A 17,564-nucleotide genomic window follows, 5' to 3' on the forward strand; every position below is an offset into this window, starting at 1 on the left:
GAACCAAACCCAGATCCTCCTCAAGGAGCAACAAGTGTTCTTAACCACTGAGCCATTTCTCCAGCCCCTCAAATTTCCTTTCTTAAGTGAACGAGAAAATTATCAAAAGAAAACTGTCGAATGTTTTCAAAGTATTATCAGTGTAAATGTTACTCAATATTTCTGCTTTCTATTTCTATTATTTTAATTAAGCTTCCAAATTTCTTAGTATCTTACAAAAAAAAATTTTAAACATTGTTTTACCAGAGTATATGAAAAAGAGACAGAGGGGGAGGATGTGTGTGTCCAAGAAGAAATACACATGCATGTGTCATAGTATGTACGCTGAAGTCAGAGAACAATTTTTAGCAGTCAGTTCTCTCCTTCCACTGTAAAATGTGGGAATCAAACTCAGGCCATCAAGCTTATACTCTTAATTGCAAAGATATCTCATTGTCTACCCCCCCACCAGTCTAAACAATAAAAATATTATAACCACCTTACACATTTCTTTTACATTTATTTATTTGAGGGCGACATACAACTGTCAGAGGACAATGTCCAAGAGTTGGTGCTCTCCGTCTATCATGTGGGTACCCACTGAGCCATCTTGCAATCCCCACACATCAATATTATCACTTTTTTTCTATCTAGCTTTATCAAATATCAACTGAGTTATGTGCATGTTGCTCTTACACATATTGAATATAATTATCTTTAAAATGACTTTTAAAATATTATTCTATAATTTGGCACTGAAAAGTTCTATGTATTGAAAAACTGAAATTAACAAGTTAAATACTGATTACTGCTAGTAGCAATTCCCATTCTATTACTTTTTGAAAAACAATATTAAAGTGGCTTATGGGATTATGAAGTCAAAAGTAGAAGAGCTGTATATTTAATTAGAGATATATATAGAAGAGCATCCCATTTAAGATGGTAAGCAATTCAATGACAGAAAAAAACCCTACATAATCAAGAATAACAGATGAAAGCTCTAAGAGCACCAAGCAGCTGATGTAACCAACTATAGACTGCAAAGGTGTATTCATTTTTTCTATTAATAACTCACATTCAATAAAGTAAGATCAGAACCAGACTGGGAGATGGTTCAATGGCTAAAAGCACTTGCCACACAAGCCTGAGAACCTGAGTTCAGGTTCAGAAATCATGTCAAAATCTTATATGGTAACACTTGTCTACAAAGCATACAGGCCTACAGTTAAATTAGAAGCAGAGAAAGACAAGAAATCAGGGTCCATCAACCTGGAGTGTATGGTGCAACAGCAAACAAGAAGAGAGTCCCTGCCTCAAGCAAAATGGAAGATAAAGCCTAGGGTTGTTCTGACTGCCACACAAGCACCACAGATATAGTGCACATCCTCATACACAAACACACACAAATAAGTAACTGTTTACAAGTCAGAACTCTCTAATCCTAGTTCTTCCCCTCAGCATGTCATTATAGGATAGCACTACCATTCACTTAACTATTAGTCAGAAACACTTCTTGTGATGGTTAATCTCAACTGTCAACCACTCAGAATTAAAAACCACTTCACTTATAAAGCTAACCTTTAGACCAGTCTGTCAGGGTGTTTCCAGAGATGGGAACCCTAAAAGGGAAGGAACAGCCAAGAATGTGAGCAGTTCTATCCCACAAGTGTGTATTTGAGGGGGAGAAGGGAGGTGGTACAAGAAATAAAGGGGAGAAAGGGAAAGGCAAAAACCAAGATATACAAGCATTCATTTCCTGCCCTGGCCACCCTGCTTCCTGGCTACCATTAATAAAAGACTCTTGTTACCTCATACCCACTCTCCCAGAACAGACTGCAACCTCTGAAATCATGAGCTGAACTAAATCTTTCTTCCCTTGAATTGTTTTTGTGTAGTCTGCTGCTGTGGGACAATGGTCTTGTACCCGGTAAAGATCTGTCTCTTGTACTTGCTTAATAAAATGCTGATTGGGCAGTTGCAAGAAAGGAAGTATAGGAGGGACAACCAGAATAGGAGAATTCTGGGAAGAAGAAAGGCTCAGTCCGCAATCCTTACCCAGATGCAGAGGAAGCAAGATGAGAACACCTCACTGATACAGGTACCAAACCACGTGGCTAGCATAGAAAAGAACTATGGGTTAAATTATAAAAATTAATAAGAAGCCTGAGCCAACCAGTTTATAATTAATGTAGGCCTCTATGTGTTTCTTTGGGACTAAACAACTGCAGAACCAGGTGGGACAGAAACTACTGCCAACAGTCTGCCAATACCTCTCTATCACACCTATCTCCAAAACTCTTACAAAATCACAAACAGTATCATAATCACAATTGTCCATGGCACTGTAACTGTCACCAGAATTCTTTAACAACTTAGCCTTCCCCTTTACCATTCCATCAAAGGAATAAAGCAAGGATTATCAACCTTGGCACTACTGATATTTTAGGTAATCAACTCTTTGTTACAGGAAGCTATTCCACTTTAGTAGGATCCCTGGTCTATACCCTCTGATATCAGTAACACACCATCACACCAAGTTTTAGTAACCAAAATTATCTGCAGACATTGATAATTGTGCCTGGAAAGCAAAATCACCCCCGCCCCAACCAGTTGTAAGAAGGAGCTAGAATTTTTACTTGTTTTTGTTTGTGTGGGTTTGCTATTATTGTTTGGGTACCAAGTATACTAAGCAAATATGTATTCTCAGACCCTAGAAATATTTTTAAAAATTCCTCTATGTAAAACTCACCCATGGTTTTTTTTTTATTTTACTTATCATAAAATTCATACTCAAAGTTCTAATTATTCCAAATACATTTTACACAATCCAAACTCAATCACTCCAACTTCATGGGAAGCTACTCATTCTTTCTGCATATTCTCCCTACAGTAACTACAGGCTTTTCCTAATCACTGGGACACCACAAATTGTTTTTACTAAAGATGTTGGTCTTTGTTTTTCCTGTGCCTCTACTGTTCCAGCTTAAGTTCTATGAATGTCTCCACTTGCCTTCTCATTCTCACAGACGACTTTCCTTATTATCATCACAATACCTCACTTATTCCCCAGGAGGAATCACAGTATATGATATATCAGCCTGATTTTCCAGTATTTACTTGAAATTTAATGAACAAATCTATATATAACATGAAGAATCTTAAATGATAGCTTAATTGGCATCAGTGATAACCTCCACATCACCATCATCTCATTCCCACCTAGATTTATCATTTCCCTATTGAAACAAGGTTAGAAAAGAAAAAAATGAGGAGCTTAATAAAGCTTCCATCTGTAAATTAATTTTCTGAAAGGTGATATACAAGCTAAATAACATATAATCAATCTAAATCACTTGACACCACAGTCTGTAAATAATGGTTATGTGTTTAAAGGCCAAGTACAATACCTATAATAGATATTTGAAAAGGATATTCTTGCTCTTTTTTAAAAAATATTTTTTAGGGTTTATTTAACTTTATTTTATGTGCATTGGTGTGAAGGTGTCAGATCCCCTGCAACTAGATCTTCAGACAGTTTGTGAACTGCCATGTAGGTACTGGGAATTGAACCCAGGTCCTCTGAAGAGCAGTCAGTGCTCTTAACAACTGATCCATCTCTACAGACCCTCTTGCTCTTTTTTAAATCATTCTATCACCAGTTTGACCTGAATATTGCTAAAATGGACCTCTAGCGCTGGGGAAATGGCTCAGTGGTCATAGCACTTGCCACATAAGCACAAAGATTAAGAGTTCACACCCCTAGAATCGCTGTAATTATCAGGCAGGTGTGGTAGCCTTTTGTAATCCCAACGTTCAGGAAGCAGGATTCCAAGGTCAAGCTAGCTACTGGGCTAGCTGGATTTGGCAAGCTCCAGGCTCACCAATTAAAAAAAAAAAAGTGGAGAGAAATTAAGACATTTGTTTGCTGGGCATGGTAGCATATACCTTTAATTCCAGCAATGGAGAGGTAGAGCTAGACAGATGGATGTCTGTGAGTCTGAGGCCAGTCTGGTCTACAGAGTAAGTTCCAGGACAGCCAGGGCTGTCACAGAGAAAACCTGTCTCAAACAAAACAAACAAACCAAAACGACACACTGGTCAAAACTCCAAACATGCATGCATGCACACATACTCACATGTTGGGGAATATTATTTTAAGGTGTGTTGCTTTTGTTTATGCTGCATTTGTTTAACTCTGTGAAGCTGTGATCCTTTTCCTGTCTAAAACACCTGATGGCGTAATGAGCTGAAAGGCCAATAGCAAGGCAGGAGCAAGGATAGGTGGGGCTGGCAGGCAAAATATAAATAGAAGGAGAAGTGAGGAAGAAAAGGAGTCACAGAAAACAAGGAGAGGAGGACATCAGGGGCCAGCCACCCAGCCAGTCACAGAGTAAGAGAGAAAGTAAAAAATACAGAAGTAAGAAAAGAGAAAAGCCCAGAGGCAAAAGGTAGTCAGGATAATTTAAGAAAAGTCGGCAAAAAACAAGCCAGACTAAGGCCAGGCATTCATAACTAAGAATAAGCCTCCATGTGTCATTTATGTGAGAGCTGGGTGATGGGTCCCTCAAAAAGCCAAGAGTAAAACGTCACACAATACTCACACCTGTGCGCACACATGCAAACACACACACAAATACCACCACCCAGACATAGACACACAGGTGTGCTGTTAACTATATTATTTTAGATTTTTTTACACTGTGGCTAGTAGGTATCATAATTAACAGTACACTCACAAAATCAAAGCTTTGGTTCAAATGCCTAATGAGATGATGCCTATCTTCTTCTTCACTCATGTTTTATAAAGTGCTCAGAAAAACATACTTTAAATACAAGTGCTTAATACTAATAACCTTTATAAGTAATAGAGAACTTAGGTTTCTGTTTTAGTTAACAGCTAAATAAAGCCAATAGAGAAAGCAAAATTTATAACCATATCTAACATTAAAAAAAGAATAGCTATTTTGTTTCCTATCTAGTCTAGACCAAGCTGTCCGAGTCTTTGTGTAATACCATGATCACAAGAGAAATTAAATATAATTATCAATATATTACAAAAGCAAACTTGTGCTACTGAATATACTTATGTGACATGATGAACATTAAGATCTATAGGTAGATCTAACAGATGGCCTAACAATGGGTTTGTTTTTTTTTCAAGACAAAGTTTCAAAAAATTGATTTCAAACTCCTGGCTTCAAGTGCTCTTTCTACTCAGCCTTCCAAGCAACTGGGCTACAGTTATTTGACACCACACTCAATTAGCCCACTTGTAAAATACTGATTAAGAAAAATTGTGCCTATAATGTAATGTAAAACTCTCTTACTGGTGACAAAATAACAGATATTGTTAATAAAATTGATTTGCTAATAAAAATTAAAGAATATGCTCAATTTCAGTTCAAAGCTAGTGAAAATAAAAACTGAGTTTCCCCCCAGACAAGTCCATCAGCATCATCAGTATGTTGTTGTTGCTGCTGTTTTAGATGCTTAAGAAGTTAGGCTTCAGAGTCACAAACAAAGCTGAATGCAAACTTTCTGTCCCCTATTGAGGAAAGTACTTGGCCCATCTACCGCTCCTGTGAAACAGGAATAAAACCTCCACAGACTCGCTGCCATTCACTTTAATATACCTTATCTAGTATTTGACATTTCCTCAATAAATTATCTATAACCAAGTCTCAATCAAGTACCTCACTGTACACCAGAATTAATCTGGCTGGGGTCCATCTCCAACAAGTGGCACAGTTTAGGCCTCAAATGATTCATTTTGGAAAGGAAAAGTGAGGAACTGCAGAGCATTTAACTCATGGTCTTGTGTGATTCACATGTGCAAGCACTGGCTTAAGGACAAAGTTCAAAATCTTTAGCTTGGCACACTAGACCCTCGAGTCACTGCTTACAGGTTTATATTTTAGTTCCCTTGGCGTTTTAGATGTCTTTTTTGGTTTGTCAGTAATTTAGTCCTCGGGTCTACGGAATGAACCCACTATCTTGCAATGTACTATGTCAGGCAGCTCACAACCACCTATTAACTCCAGTTCCAGAGGCTTTGACATCTCGCCTTCTTGGGCACCTGCATTCACCTGTGCACACACACAGTTAAATCTTTTAATGAAAAAAACCTGTATTTCTTCTATAAATTTTTCAGTTACGTGAGACCACAAGTTAGTCTAATAAACAGTTGGGAAAGGTAGAGAACAATATCACAATTAGGTCTCTGAAAACTAAAGACACCCAAAAAGTTCCATTATATAATTTAGAATTTATGATTATTTCTAAGGGATTCAATAAATTAGAAATAAACTGATGCCCAAATTAATGACTCAAAGACATACGGCTAGCCAGGGGTAGAGAGAGATGTAGTTAAAAAATCTTCTGTCAAACTAGAATGAAGATCAGCGACGGGCACTGATGCAAAAGATCCTGTCTTCAATGCCCAAATTAAAAAAAAAATAGTAAGTTTTTGTTTTTTCTTTTTAAATCAGACCTTGGCTTCTGCACTATTCTACACTAAACTGCCTATATATTTATTAAAATAGTGTTTTTATTTTTATTTTTATAAAAATATCTTAAAGCCGGGCAGTGGTGGCATACGCCTTTAATCCCAGCACTCGGGAGGCAGAGGCAAGCGGATCTCTGTGAGTTCAAGACCAGCCTGGTCTACAGAGCTAGTTCCAGGACAGGCTCCAAAGCCACAGAGAAACCCTGTCTCGAAAAACCAAAAAAAATAAAAAAATAAAAAAAAACAAATAAAAATATCTTAAATAGTAACCTAAAATGAAGGTTACTGTATTTGTTTTCTGTATCCATTTTTACAGAAGGGAAAAACAGCCAGCTATCATGTTTGATCTACAAACTTCATCTTAGAGGAAATTTACAGACTTTATTTAACTTTTGGCAAAGAGTCACTCCTTTACAGAATTATGCATACAAAGCCAAATATTCATAAATAATCTTGAAAAAATTAAAAGTATCAACCATTTAATATAAATGTATAATCATTAGTATGTAGCTAGGAATGGTAGTGCACTCTGTGATCCCAACATCTGGCAGACTAAGGCAGTAGTATTGCCACAAATTCAAAGCCAGCTTGGTCTACATATGAAGTTCTGGGCTAGCCAAAGTTACGAGTAGACAGTCTCAAAACCCAGGCAACAAGGAACATGTCAATGTCTTGCCTTGATGCTGTATCTCTCTAAAGAAAAAGAACTCCAGTTTCTAAAATGTTTAATTTAAGCAGGAAACAGTAGTTATTGCCTTCATCTTTCCATTAGTTCATCCTCTGATCATACACATTAGTTTTTTTTACTTGGTAATTATTTTATTTTTACAGTGAATCATATTGTGTACATATACAGTACCATGTCATGGGATAAATACAGGTATTAAAATAGTTGCCATAGTGGGGCACCGTATCTATCAATCACCCAATACTAACTGTATCAGTTTCTGTATCTAAGACAAGTTCAGGGGGTCCTAAACTATAAAAACGTATCAGGCAAAGACCACAGTCCTTTTGAGTCCACCCCCACACACACTTTTTTTAAAGTGTTACATCTGCCACCATAACAACAAAGGTTTTAGTGAAAAATAATTCTTAGGTGGGGGGAAAAAAAACGATATCTTGAATGAGAAAGTAGTAAAGCGAAAAACTAATTAAGCTTGAAAATTAATTAAATGCAAAGGAACTAAGCATTTGAATGAAAATGGCAGAGTTAATAAAATTGGATGAAAAAGCAGTATCAGTAGGTAGTGTACCAGAGAGATACCTCAACTGCAAAACTACAAATTCAAAATGAACACATAGAAATTGATAGGAAATTATCATCTGGATTAGCTGTGATTAATGTCAGAGGCTCTCAACATACACATTAGTTTTAATGATGCATCTCCACATGGTAAGCTAAAATTATTTGATTTTTTTCAGAAAACTAACCTTACCATTTTATCTAGAGTTTCATTTCATTCACTTTTTTAAGTTCTTTGGATCTTCATACAATACAGTATAGTCTGGTGGTCAAAAGACTTTTAAACTCCAGAGCATAGAATACTACAGAGGTTTTTGTTTTGTTTTTTCCAGTTAAAAGTTTCTCAATGTAGCCCTGACAGTCCTGGAACTCACTCTATAGACCTGGCTGGCCTCGAACTCACAGAGATCCGCCTGCCTCTTCTCCTGAGTGCTGGGATTAAAGGCTTGTGCCACCAAGAATACCTGCTTTTATTTCACAGGAATTTTTTTGCAGTTTCTATTTTCCTTAAAAATCTAAGTGAATGAATCTGTCCAAGTATATAGCAAGAAAGGGATGAAGTTTAAATTTGACACAGTGACTGTAGTCCCAGAAATTCTTCAACAGTGGCTTTCAAGGCCACATCATATTACAATGTTTCCTTCATCTATGACCATGAGGTTTCTTTTGTTTAGTCAGAGTTGTCCTCTCCACCCTACCCCCATTTGTGGAAAAAGGTTATACCTATGAATGTAGCCACTTAAACAGTTCATGAGAAACACTTGCCTCTCTAATTTGGATTATTAGAATAAAACAGGGTTCAGTTTCCCTTCTTGAAATGTGCATCTCCTCTACTGTCACGTGCAAACTGGGAGTTCAGAAATCTAAAGAAAACACTGATTTCTCTGACTATTAATGCATTCTTTATCTCTAACTAGAAAGTCTCTAGGCTTCTACCAGCAGCCTAATTTACAGTCTTGTAAGGTAAAATCTCAAATGCTTCATTCCTTTTTGACAGATATTGGCACATAATCAACTTTTTTTTAAAAAAATAAGGCCTCTTAGTCCAGACTGACCTTAACTTTCTGACCCTTCCTCCCTCTACCTCCCCAGTGCTGAGATTACAGCACTACCACACCTGTTTACGTACTACTGAGGCTTAATCTCAGGACTTCTTCTATGCTAGACAGATACTCAATGAACATCCTCATCCCTCAACCTTACTATCGCTAAAATTTTCCACTTTCAATGTCAAGATGGGCAAAGAATAAAATAAAACTGGAGAAACAGAAAATTACATAATCAGTCAAATATTTTAACATTTTTCTCAGAATCTGATTTTAAAAAAAAAAATCTTCCCTCTCCCAGAAAAAAAAAAGAATCAGCAAAGACAAGTAAGTTTTTTCAAAATGTTATCAAAACCAGATATGGTTGTACATACCTGCTGTGGAATAACCCTCGTGTACCCTGTAAAGATTTGCTGTGGTGGTATTTGCTTATGTTTTAACAAATAAAGCTTGCCTGAAGATCAGAGTGCAAAGCTAAATCACTAGAGGCTAGGTAGTAGTGGCACACACTTTAATCCCAGCACTAGGGAGACAGAGGCAGAAGAATTTCTATGAGTATGAGCTCAAGGCCACCCTGGGCTACACTAGATTGAATCTGTCTAAAAGAAAAATAGAGCTCACACAAAGGTGATTCCAGCACTAGGGATCTCATGTCTTTAATCCCAGCACTAGGGAGGTGGAGACAGGAGTGATATGGCTGGGCGGAGAGAGGAACATAAAGAGGGAGGAGATAGCAGAGTGGTGCAGTCTGAGGTTTCCTGGAGACAGATGCAGTCAGGAGATGCAGCCTAAAGACAGGATCGCCCCTTCAGTCTGAGCACTGGTAGAGGTAAAAGAACTCTCTAATGGCTGGTGGCTCTACTTCTCTGATCTTCAGCATTAACCCCTGTATCTGACTCTGGGTTTTTATTATTAATACCAATTAGAATTCATGTTACAATTTGTCACTTGAATTGGTTTAATAAAATGCTAATTGGCCAGTAGCCAGGCAAGAAGTATAGGTAGGGCAACCAAACTAAGGATGATGAGAAGGGCGGAGTCGGGAGTCGCCAGCCAGCAGCAGGAGCAGGAGATGAACATCTCATGCTAATAATGGTAATGCCACATGGCAAAGCATAAATAGAAATACAGGTTAATGTGAGTGTAAGAGTTAGCTAGTAACAAGCCTAGCATCTATAAGTAATATTAAGCCCCTGAGTCAATTATTTGGGAATCAGTTGCCAGGTATTTGGGAACTGGCAGGGGGTAGAGAAATGTCTGTTTACACACACTTGTAATCACAGCACTTGAAAGACAGAGAGAGGAGAATCAGGTCAGCCTCCTCTAAAAACCAAAGAACCATTTGATCATTTCTAAAATAAAGTATCCAACACTCATAAATTGCATGCTTTTTCCCAACTGTGAGAGATACATTAACCAAGATAAGGTCTTAACAAACTCAAAAACTTAAAATTCAAATATATTAAAAACTCTGATCTCAAAGTCAAGCTAAAAAAAAAATCAGGGACAATAAGACATCTAATGTAATCCCAAATATTAAAAATTGAATATACTTTCAGATAAGCCACAGGTAAAAGAAATCAATGCAAATCAGTAAACTATTTTGAACTGAATAATGGAACAATACTCAAATTTATGGAATATAGCAGTGCATAGAGGAGTATCAATAGCTTTAAATAGTTTTTATTGGAAAACAAGAAAATATAGACTGGATAGGATGGCTGTTGTCTATAATCCAATACTCAAAAGGCTAAAACAGGAGGATTACAATGAGTTCAAGACCAATCTAGGCTACACAATGAGAGTCTATCTCAAAAAAGAAAATGAAAAGAATAAACTAATAAAAGGGAAATCTCTAAAATCTATGGCCTAACACTACACACAAGAAATGGGGAAGAGCTGGACGGTGGTAGCTCACACCTTTTTTCCCAGCACACTCAGAAGGCAGAGGCAAGCAGATCTGAGTTTGAGGCCAGCCTGGTCACAAGAGTGAGCTCCAGGGTAGTCAGGGCTAAAGAGAAACCCTTTCAATTTAAATAATAATAATAATAAAGGAAGAAGGAAGGATGATAAAGAATAGAAATTAACTGCCCTAGCTGTGATTAAAAGCTACTTAGAGGGCCGGTCAGTGGTAGCGCATTCCTTTAATCCCAGCACTCCAGAGGCAGGCGGATCTCTGTGAGTTCAAGTACAGCCTGGTCTACAAGAGCTAGTTCAAGAACAGACTCCAAAGCTACAAAGAAAAGGCAAGGCAGAAGGAAAGACAAGAACTTGAAGCAGAAATCCAACAAAACAGCTATGCTTGTTCCCCTTAGCTTGTTTGGTTTGCTTTCTAATACAACCCAGGACCACCTGATCAGAGATAGCCCCACCCATGGTGGGGGAGGCACTCCCACGTCAATTATAAGAATGCCAACAGGTCCCATCAGATAGAGGCAATTCCTCAACTAAAGTTTCTTCTTCCCAGGTGATAAGTCTGTATCGAATTCACAAAAAATAAGCTGAATACCAATAAAAAACAATTTTAAAAAACATTTTATAATGTTTTAAGAAAGTAAAGAAAAAACACTACAGATCCACTGAAGGTAGAAGGAAAACAAAGGAAACAGGCTTATGATGGCAAATTAAATCAACAAATTTTAAACTGCAGTTTAACAAAGTTAACACAAAAATGAAATAAAAAAATTTGAACAGCACTAAAGTTGAATTTGAACTTGCTACCAAATATCTTTCCACAACTAAGTGTGGTTCTATAATCCAGTATTCAGAATGTTGAGATGTGATGATTCCAAGTTTGACACTAGTCTGAGCTATACAATGAGTTAAAGGACAGTCTGACCTACAGAACAAGAGCCTGTCTTAAAACAAATAAATTACTTTACACAAAGAAAATTTCATACAAGAAAGTGTTCTTTAAAAAAAGAATTAGTCTGGGCAGTGGTGGCACATGCCTATAATCAGTACTTGGGGAGCAGAGGCAGATGGAGCTCTGTGAGTTCAAGGCCAGCCTGGACTACAGAATGAGTTCCAGGACAACCAAAGCTACACAGAGAAACCCTGTCTCGAAAAACAAAAATAAAATAATAATAATAATAACGAATTAGTGCCTTGCACATACATGCAGGCAAACACCAAATGACATAAAATAAAAATGAATTAAAAAAAACTCACACAATGACTATTAGCAATTTAAACTCCAGCCAAAAGTGTTAATGCCTATAACACCAGCACACAGAAGGCTAAGGCGCGGCAATCATGGGTTTTTAGGTCAGCTTCAATACAGTGTTTATAGGCATCTGAGCTACATAGTAAGACCCTGGCTCAAGAAGAATTTTTTAAAAGAGATTTACTTAATTTTCTGTAGATGGTCTGCTTGTTTGTGTGTGTGTATATATATATATATATATATATATATATATATATATATATATATATATATATATATATATACCTCACATGTACACAGTGCCCATCAGAAGACAGAAGAAGGAAGCATATCCCCTAGAACTGAAGTTACAGACAGGTTTGAGATGCCATATAGGTGCTGGGAATCCAAACTGGCTCCTCTGGAAAAGTAACCAGTGCTCTTAATTGCTGAGCCATCTCTCCAGTCCCCAAGAAGAGTTTTTCCATTGGCATACGGCATTATCAGAATTTCAATGTTTTTCAGTTTGATGGAGTAAATTGGTTTCTTATAGCTGTACTTTGCACTTTCTTGATTACAATTCAACAAAGGCTACTGTGAGTCATATCATTTTGTTAGGTTATAACTAGCATTCTCAATAAAAAATGGAAATAAACTGTTCTTCACAAAGGTTAAATATTATTTCATGAAGGATCTGCTATTTTGATTATATGTATTACATGTATGTTTGTACTAAGTTAAAATGTAAAATGCTTTTTAACTGCTAGCATCTAGCAAGATAAAAGGTATTACGATATGTATTTAATTATAGCAAAACTCCATAGAAACAGTTGGACAACTCACTGGCTCATCATTTCCACCCACAGCACAAAAGAATGTACTCTATAAAGCAGGCAGGACTTCCCCAGCATTGAATGAAAAAAATAAAAGACCCAACTTAGCAGCTACATGGTGGCAAATGTCTGTAATACCAGCACTCAGAAAGATTCAGATTGAAATTTTTAGCCCAGCCTAGGCTAAATAACCATGTCCCAGGCCAACCTGGGAAAACTCAGCATGACTCCATCTCAAGACAGAAAAAAAAAATTTAAAGAGGGAAAAGATCAGCAAGATTGCTCAGCAAATAAAGATGCTTACCACCAGGCCTGATGACCTAAATTCAATGCCCAGGTCCCACATGAAAGAAGGAACTAAATCTCCAAAGTTGTCCTCTTATTTCCACGTGCATAGTGTGGAACACATACACCTACACACATATAAAACTTAAATTTTTGAAATAAAAAAAATCAAATGTAAAAGGGAGGCAGGGATTTGAGATTTTCTTTAAACACTGGTATGGAGAAATATTGAAAAGAGTTCAAGGGCAACCAAGATGGCTCAGCAGGTAAAGGAACTTGCTACCAACCCTGATAATCTGAGTTCAATCCCAGGAAACCCTATGGTGGAAGAAGTAAATGGACTCTCATGTTATCTGATCTCTAAGTACATACCTGGCATGCATACAAACTCATACGGAAAGAGGGAGAGAGAGTTAGGAAAAAAATTACAGAATTCAAAGAAAACTTGAGGGAAGCACCTAGGGGTGATCCAGCTCAACTGGGATCCTGTACTGTAACTACCAAATAACAGAAAACTCAACCCTTACTTAGTAGTAGTAAGAGATAAAACCCTACTTACTACATTAAGAATCATCTCACTCTATGGTTTATACATGAAAATTCTTTCTATTTTTGGTTCACAATGAAACCCTGTGCCCCAAAAGGAGTGAGGGTGGGCAGGGGCAGCAAAACTCAGCAGATAAAAGAATTTTCTGACAACCCTCAAAATCTGACTTTGGTCCCCAGATCCCACATGGCAGAGAGACGACCAAAATCCCATAGGTTATCCACTGACTTCAGCAACACATGCCCACCCAGGCACAGACAAAATTTTAAAAATATGGTAGTAGGGGAATGGCTATAATCCCAACACTTGAGTGATACAGGTAGGAGGATCAGGAGTTCAAGGCCAACCTGGGTTACACTAGCACCCTGTCTTATTCAAAAATAAATAAAAGTACAGAGAATGTAGTTATTCTAACATATAACATAGATGCTGGGTTCATACCTAGTAGTGCAAAGAAAGATAAAAATGACAAAGGAGGGGGGAAAGCAGGGGGAAGAGAGGAAAGGGGGAGGAAAGGGAGATTACTGTTTTAGTTGTGTCCTTTTCTTATGTTCAGATTCTAAAGAGTAAAAATGTGAAGATACTTCTCTCCCCATCAGCAGTAAATAAATGAGTTATCACACTATCTTTTCCTTGAAAGTGGGAGAGATCCTGTAAATACACCAGGCTAGCACTCCTGTGATTATACTACAGGGGAAAGATATTTTTGTCTATGTAATTAATGTCCCTATAGTTAACTGAATTCACATAAAAGATTATCTGGGTGGGCTTTTGAAAGAGGTCATAAAATCTACAGAAATTAGAGACAAAAGTCAGAGAGATTGATTCCTGTAGTAGTCATTTTGTGAACTGCTGTTACTAAGACTGTGTGTGTGTGTGTAGGAATATATGTATATATTATATATGTATGTGTATAATATACACATATATATAAAAGATTACAGAATCTGATCAACAGCTAACAAGGATGTATTGAATCTCTTACAGTACTGAGATTATTAAGATATATCCATCTAGAAATAAAGCAAGGAAAAGAGGAGGTAACCATAAATTGCTTAAGTTTTAGCTAAAACGGGCTTTTTCAGTTTGCAAAAGAACCACTGTATTATCCCAACTTCAGAAATGAGGATGGTAAAAAAGGCTGAAATAGTTAAATAATAATAATAATTCCTAGATCACAAACCTAGGGGATGTCTCAAGAAACTTCAGTTCAAACTGCAACACAGCTTTCTTAAGTTTTTAACAGAGCCTTTCAAAGCTAAGTGTGGCTGGAATGCCAGCATTTGAAAGTCTGAGGCAGAAGAACTGCTTGCTATAAACTCAAGGCCATCCTGAGCTATGTACCAAGATCCTTTCTGAAAAAGCAAGAGACACTCAGTAGTTGGCTGGCCTGGCTGGCACCTACCTGTAATCTCATAGCTCCACACACTGAAGAAAGATCTGCCCTAAATTAAAGGCCAATTAGGACTGCATAGTGAATAATGGCCAGCATGGGCTACACAGCAAGATCCTATGGGAGGGTGGGGGTGGGATGGCCATGCCACAGTAACTGTATTAATCTCTTCAAAAAATAGGCAACACTACACCTCTACTTGTTTAAGACAGTATCTCAGAAGATGTCCATGCTAGATTCAACTTGTGATCCCCTGCTGTCTCCAGAGTAACCAGAATTACAGGCACAGACCACCAGACAGAACCCCAAGGTACCATATTAAAACGCAAAGAACAAACTAGCAAAACACCTGTGGGTTTTTTAATAAGTTTATTGGGGGGGGGGGATGTGTTATATTCCCCATAATGAAAAACAATGAAATAACATTAACATTACTGGTTCATTCAGTATTTCTTGACCAAATTTTAAGCCTCGACTCATATACATTATGAGACCACCGTTTTTATTCTCACTGCATAAAAGTACATTTGCATGAGCTTCACCATCACAATTTGCAATTTTTATTTAAAAAAAATACACAGAGAAATCTAAAGGTAAAGTTACAGTCTCCATTAAGTTACAAACCATACAACTTTATGCGGATTGAGGTACTTTGACAAACACGACTTTTGCTGAGATGGAAAATAGAGTCGTTTCTAAGCACAACCAGGAAAGAACACACATACCCCCTCATCTCAACACCAACTTCAAATTCAACAGCGGATAATTCACTACCACAAACTGCAATGTTTGGGGTCTACTTGGCTCCAAAACCAATCCCAGGACCTAACTCTCCCAGGGCCCTACTGCCTGCAATGTAGAATCAGTAACAATTCGAACGTAGGCAGAAGCGGGTGACGTGACAACCCGAGAGCCAGGAAAGGTTGTGGTCCCTACGGCACCCAGTTCAGACCCCTCCAAGTGGGGCTCAGGTCGAACTCCAAACACTCGGGTTTCCCGGCTCTCCACCCCGCCGCCCCCCCCACCTCCAGAGAGGAGGAAAAACAACTTTTATTGGCCTCCTCTCCCGGGGGGATCGGGAAACTAACGGGGCAGTGCTCAGGCCTGGACACGTTTGACCCGGAGGCCCCCCGTCCGGAGCTGCGACGGCGGATAGCGGGAAAGCCGGGCTGCGACGCCCCGTCCGCTCGGGTCGCCGGCCCACTGCCCCACCCCAGCCAGCAGAGGCCTGGGCCAGCAGTCAAGCTGAGAGACCCCCAGGACCCTCGGCGGAGGCGAGCTCGTTGTCATGTGACGCCGCCGCCGAAACACCGCAGAAACGCAGGGCGGCGGAAGGCGTTCGCGCCAGCCCGCTTCGGCTGGCCCCGGCGCGGGCGAGTCCCGAGAGCCCGGGCGGGGAGGGGGGGAGGAGGGCGGGCTTGGCGGCGGGCCCGAGCGCGCCACAAAGGCTTCCGCGCCACCGCTCCGGCGAGCCCAGACGGGCGGGGGCACCGTTTTCGCGGCCCGCGGGAGGGGTGGAGAGAGCGGAGTGCCCGCCGCGCCCACAGTAGGTCCCGGGCGCTCGGCCGCCCCGCAGTCGCCGCGCGGCGCACAGGCCCGCACGGGCCTCCCTCCCCCGCGCGGGGCCCGCGCCGGCCCGCCCGCTCGCCCGCCCGCTCGCCGCTCGCGCTCTCAGGCTCTCTCGCCCGGCCTCCATCTTGGATCGGCGCTTCCAGCCCCCGCGCCGCTGCCGCCGCATTCCCCCTCTTTCCCGCCCCCCGCCGCCGCCGCCGCCGCTTGCGCTCACCTCAGCTGCCCATCCGGGCGCTGTCGGCCGTCGACCTAGTTTCCCCCCAAAAGTCTCCGGTGTGTTATTCCCGATGTGGGGGGGTTGTTACGGGGTGGTCGCCGGGGGTTCGGGAGCGGGGGCCGCGCCTTCAACGGAGCTGCAATCCTAACCCGCCATCTGGTGGCATTTTCCACACGCCAATGGCGCCGCTGCAGACTTGGGTCCCGACCGCCCTCTGCTGGCCGCGGGGCTCACTGCCTTGCTGACAGGTCGGGGCGGCCCGGAAAGGGGAGGGAGTAGAGGCGCGAGCGAGGCGGGGGGCCCTCGGCCGGGGGCGCGCGCTAACGCGGCTTTGCCTCCGGGCTGCGCGCACGCGCACCAGCGGGGCGGGAAACGTGGCCTCTGCGTGGCGGCCCCGCCCCCGCTCAAAGCCCGACCCGGGCTGTGCCGATGGCGAGGCGCCCAAACCTCGGGATGAGGGCGCTGTGGACAGCTCGTGGGCCGCCCGAGGCGAGCGGAAGGACGGGCTCCGCGGCGCCTGCGCGACCCGCTCCGCTGGGTTGCCGCCCGCCATTTTCAGAGCCGCTCGGAGACCGGGGGAGGAGTCCGCCCCCAGCTCCTCCGCCGAGGCCGCTCCCGCCCCCGGGCTGCCCGCCGCCCACACCCGCCGTTCCCCGGGAGTGCTGTGCTAAGCGAGCGCCGCTCCCTCCCTCCGCGCTCTGCCGGGGCCTCCGACCCAGCATTGTATTCGCGCTTTATTATTGATGAGGTGCCTTCCCCTGAACGAGGGTGAAAAGGCTGGGACGGCCCCTGGCGC

At 40.9% G+C, this 17,564-nt stretch overlaps 1 protein-coding gene across 2 annotated transcripts in view; it reads right to left on the minus strand.

Moving 5' to 3' along the window:
• Positions 1-17,008, minus strand: part of Stag1 (STAG1 cohesin complex component) — a 305,897-nt gene extending 288,889 nt beyond the window's left edge. Inside the window, exon 1 of one of the 2 annotated variants that reach the window (XM_075964871.1) lies at positions 16,766-17,008. The gene's annotated coding sequence lies outside the window, so the exon portion shown is untranslated. The remainder of the gene's footprint in view (positions 1-16,765) is intronic. The other variant, XM_075964872.1, reaches the window with a different exon arrangement.
• Positions 17,009-17,564: the final 556 nt, after the last annotated feature.

The sequence above is a fragment of the Microtus pennsylvanicus genome, chromosome 3 (assembly GCF_037038515.1).
Source record: "Microtus pennsylvanicus isolate mMicPen1 chromosome 3, mMicPen1.hap1, whole genome shotgun sequence".
NCBI lineage: Eukaryota > Metazoa > Chordata > Mammalia > Rodentia > Cricetidae > Microtus > Microtus pennsylvanicus.